This window comes from Penaeus monodon, chromosome 35 (genome assembly GCF_015228065.2).
Source record: "Penaeus monodon isolate SGIC_2016 chromosome 35, NSTDA_Pmon_1, whole genome shotgun sequence".
NCBI classification, from domain to species: domain Eukaryota; kingdom Metazoa; phylum Arthropoda; class Malacostraca; order Decapoda; family Penaeidae; genus Penaeus; species Penaeus monodon.
Genome location: NC_051420.1, coordinates 22194035 through 22199034, shown reverse-complemented (window position 1 = coordinate 22199034; position 5000 = coordinate 22194035). Strand labels below are relative to the sequence as shown.

At 49.7% G+C, this 5000-nt stretch overlaps 1 protein-coding gene across 2 annotated transcripts in view; it reads left to right on the top strand.

Moving 5' to 3' along the window:
* Nucleotides 1–5000, top strand: part of LOC119595112 (amyloid-beta-like protein) — a 90283-nt gene that overhangs the window by 73359 nt on the left and 11924 nt on the right. The window lies entirely within an intron of this gene.

Below are 5000 nucleotides of genomic sequence, written 5' to 3'. Positions count from 1 at the left end.
TACATATGTATGTATACATACACCGTTTGTCTACAGGTAATCCGTTCCATTGATCATTTTGCACAAAACAGGCATTCTGTTTATCCTCTTTGCAAAGAACAAGGCCATCGATTTATGGAAGTTGTAATAATGTTATTTTTTTTACATTTTGATTATTGGAATGATGATTTATGGTTTAGTGGTTCACGGGAAATAGAGTCGTGGTTGGGGAAACTGGCCGGGGTCTCTCTCTTCTCTCTCTCTCTCTCTCTCTCTCTCTCTCTCTCTCTCTCTCTCTCTCTCTCTCTCTCTCTCTCTCTCTCTCTCTCTCTCTCTCTCATCCTTATCCTTGTCTTCGGTTTCGAATTCGGTTGAGGAGTTGAATAAGAAAATCACGTGTTTCCTCTTTGGTGAAGGATGCCGGGTGTTGTTATTATTTTTAGTATCCGTGGAACCTGTCTCATTCTACGCGCTAATTTGCATACATTTTCGGTGAGGCTCGAATAATTGCGACGGCAAATTATTCCATCATCAAACGTTTGAAAATGGTCTAGGAACGTTTGAGAAAAGACACGCCCACCCAGGCGCGGAAGTGTGAATGATGGGGAGCATTACATTGATTTACAGCCTATTTAGACAGGAGGGCGGGCGGAGAGGCGAAGGTGGTGGAGGTGGAGGTGGAGATGGTGGAGGTGGAGGTAGAGATGGTGGAGGTGGAGGTGGAGGTAGAGATGGTGGAGGTGGAGGGAGAGATGGTGGAGGTGGAGGGAGAGATGGTGGAGGTGGAAGAAAATGAAGATGAAGGTGGAGGAGGCGGAGGAGGAGAAGAAGGTGAAGGTGAAGGTGGAGAAAAAGAAAATGAAAAGTGAAGATGAGAGAGTAAGAGAGTAAAAAAAAAGAGAGCTTGAGGAAAGGGTTGGAAATGGAGTAAGGAGAGAGAAGGGGGAGGAGGAGGAGGAGGGGGGGGAGGAGGAAATGGAGAAAGTGAGCGCCGCCGCGGTAGTAGGTGTAGGAGGAGTATCAATATTCAAGAGGGCGCGGCAAAATCCGGGGCAAATCCTACTTAGTTGCGGTGGGAAGGTTGACACACGAGGAGTAAACACGGGGTCCTGTTTGCGGGGCCACTTGATCAAACACGCCCGTCGTGGACGCCCCTCCCACCGGCAACCCCCCCCCCTTCTCTCTCTCTCTCTCTCTCTCTCTCTCTCTCTCTCTCTCTCTCTTCTCTCTCTCTCTCTCTCTCTCTCTCTCTTTCTCTCTCTCCTCTCTCTCTCTTTCTCTCTCCTTCTCTCTCTCTCTCTCTCTCCTCTCTCTCTCTCTCTCTCTCTCTCTCTCTCTCTCTCTCTCTCTCTCTCTCTCTCTCCGCAATTGGTTTGTATGAGTGGAGTGAGAGAGAGAGAGAGGGAGGGAGGGAGGGAGTGAGGCGGCGCAACGCGTGTGGCGGCGTGTGGCGTGGTGGAGCTGGCACTGGAGGTAGGACAGTCCAGGCAGGCAAGGCAGGCACTCTGGCACTCCATCCTCCTCCTCCTCCTCCTCCTCCTCCTCCTCCTCTCCCTTCGTGCGTGCCGCAGTGTCGTGGCGGTGCCGCAGTGGCAAGGCAAGGCAGGCCAAACCAGCCCGTGGCACCGCTTGGCCCGCCCGGCATGGCCTCGCTTCAGCCACGCCTACATGAGATCGACGACGTTTTCGTGTTGCTTCGCTCGCACGGGGGGAGGGGGAGGGGTCAGCGTGCCCTTTAGGAGGAAGGGGTAGGGGGGAGGGGAGAATTCGTAGGGGTGGCATTTGCATGGTTGATTGGGTGACTGCTTCCACGGGTTTGGATCCAGAGAAAATGAGGGGAAAATGTACAACTGACTAGCTCACTAGTTACTCACTTAACCCCAAAGAGATAGAGGGAAATAGGAGGAGGTAGCAGGGAAGAGACAGAAAACACATCAGTGCACCATTTATAGTTACTTTTATTATGTATCACAAATATTTATCGTATGTCCTTGTAGTTGTAGGCGCGCATGAACCGCCAGACGTACAAAGCCGCATACATACACACATATAGCCCGCCGAAGTGGTACAGGCTAAGAATTGATTTTCTTTGCCGGGATATTGGGACTCGGCTTCTCTCGGGAGTTGGGGGCGAAGGGAGGAGGGGGATATGGATTCCGGAGGGATGAGGGAGTGGGAGGGAGGGAGGGAGGGAGGAGAGAGGGGGCGTAATCCCCTGCTGGACTCAAGGAGGCTGGTTCAGTGGCCGACACATCCGTTGAACAAATGAACCTGAGACTTTGTGGCTGGTTGAAAGAGAGAGGGAGGGAGAGAGACAGAGAGAGAGAGAAAAAGAGAGAGAGAGAGAGTGAGTGAGTTTCCTTTCGCCACCGCCTCATTGCCTGACCTCTCTTCTCTTTCCGTCGCCTTCCTTCCCTTGTCCTTTTCCGCTGTCCAGTTCTGCTGTTTCTATGTCCTCCATTCCTGTCCCTCCCGTTTCTTTCCATTTTATGTCCCCAGTTCTGTTCCTTATTCTTCTTTTTCTCCCTTTTCCTTCCCCTACCCTCCTTCCCCTCTCCTTCCTCTCCCCATGTTCCCCTCCCCTGAGCTCTCGTGCTGAACCTCGGCGGTGTTGACAAGGCCGACCCCCGCCGTCTGAGCGAACTCCGGTTCATTCAGAGTTTGAGGGTAAAGTACCCGGATTCACTGTATATGTATAGTACCTAATTGTATACACGCACGTACACACACACATGCGCGCGCGTGGCCTTTTCTTTCTTTCTTTCCTTTTTAGCGTTTTCCTTGTTTGTAGGATTTGTTTCCGAATGTGTGTGTTATTATGTGTTTGTATGTATTTGTCTCTTGTACTTATTCTTGTCTGTATGTTTCTGTACACGCTTGTGTGTCTTAGAAGTGTGAGAGCGGAGTTGGGGCAAGGGGAGGGGGATCGTGTTGTCAGCTGGGGTGTGGGGTTGGAGGGGGGGGGGGAGTTGAAAAACAGCATGGGCGCGGTCGGATGGCTAATATATATTGGAGTGGATATCTGCCTTTTATCTTTAATGGTTGCGGGAGTGACTTGGTATCCGAAGGGGGGGGGTCAAGTTGACTCTCTCTCTCTCTCTCTCTCTCTCTCTCTCTCTCTCTCTCTCTCTCTCTCTCTCTCTCTCTCTCTCTCTCTCTCTCTCTCTCTCTCTCTCTCCCCCTCCCCCTCCCCCTCCCTCTTCCATTATGTGACTTTCTGCTGGTTACGCGAGGGAGGGGGTGGCAGATATACGATGAAAATAGAACAGTGAGAAGATAAATTAACACAGTCAAATTGAAGGAGAGGAGCAGGTTTTAGATGAAAAGAGAGGAGGGAAAGAAATAATGGTGAAAAGAGGTCAGCGAAAGAGAGGAATGAGATGACAGAAGGGGAAAAAGGAATCAGGCTCAAGGCACATTCGGGGTTGTAAACAGGCCGTGATTCCGTGATGCAAGGGGGTTGGAGCGCCGGCCGCCGTGGGGTTGAGAGCCTCTGAGGGCCGCGTCCAGGGCCTCGTGCAGAAGCCATAGGGAGGCGAGAGGGAGAGGTAACGGGAGACGAGGGAGATCGACCCGGCGGCGGACGGCGGACCTCTCTCCCTCTCTCCCTCTCTCTCTCCCTCTCTCTCCTCTCTCTCCCTCTCTCTCCCTCTCTTCTCCTCTCTTCTCCTCTCTCTCCCTCTCTCTCCTCTCTTCTCTCTCTCTCTCCCTCTCTCTCTCTCTCTCTCTCTCTCTCTCTCTCTCTCTCTCTCTCTCTCTCTCTCTCTCTCTCTCTCTCTCTCTCTCTTTCTGTGTGTGTGTGTGTGTGTGTGTGTGTGTGTGTGTGTGAGATAGAGAGGGTGAGCGTGTCTGCGCTTAGTTTATTCCCCCTTGTTCACTCCTCTTCCTCGTATTTCACCCCTTCTCCGTTTCATCGCCCCTCCCCTCCTTACCCTCCCCATGAACATTTCCATTCACTCTCTCACTCTTGCCGCCTTCTTTTTCCCTCTTTCGCTTTATTTTTCTCTTTCTCTCTCCGCTCCTTTCTTTCATCTTCCCTTGCCTTCTCCGTGTGCCTGCCGTTTTCAGCGTGTGCATACTCTCACCGTGTAGCTGGCAAAAGTTCCCCTTCGCCTTTTCAGCGAATTTGCGATCTCTGATAAGCTTTTTAACCGGCGAGAATAATGGCGAAAGTGTCGGTTGCATTGGCATCTTGTATTTTTTGTCAGTAGTGTTATTTTCTGTCATTGTTTTACGAATTCTTTTAAGCCATGGCAGTCATGGCAATGGTACCACCGACACCGAAGCATACGGTTTTAAACATTAGCTCATCGTCGTCATTGTTATCACATCACTGTTAATCGTTTTTAAAATACCATCAGTTTAATCGCCTTTGTTTGAATTACTTACTTTTTCCGTTTTTATTGAGAGGAGAGTTTGTTGACCGGCCGGCAGCTCGGTATATTGAAGAGTTGCCTGCGGCGGCCTCTTGCGGCGAGGTGGCTGCGGTTGTGGCTGTGGAGGCCTAGCTGTGCTCTGGATTTTCTTTCTGTTGATGTTTTTCTTTCTTTTGGAGGAGGGATTGCATCGTATTTGTTTTATTTGTTTTTCTGTTTTACTCTTTTTTATTCTCTCTCTCTCTCTCTCTCTCTCTCTCTCTCTCTCTCTCTCTCTCTCTCTCTCTCTCTCTCTCTCTCTCTCTCTCTCTCTCTCTCTCTCTCACAGTTAATTTGTTAATATTTTTTTTCTTTTTCCCTTCCTTCTACGTCATTAAAGCCTTTGCGCTTTATTTCTTTTCTTCCATCTTTCTTTCTGTGACGGTTTCCTCTCTACCTTTCATAATTTTCTGCCCAAACCCGTTATTTTTCTCTTAAGTATATGCATTTACATTCTTCTTGTTTCTTTCGTTTTCATGTTTTATCCATCTTTGGTCTCCGAAAGCAAAGAAAAATAATCGAAATGCTGTATCCTCCGTTAGAAACGAGTGTTTTTAGCAGGCAGGCGCGCATAAACAAATGGTTACCATGGCAACGTCCTTCCGT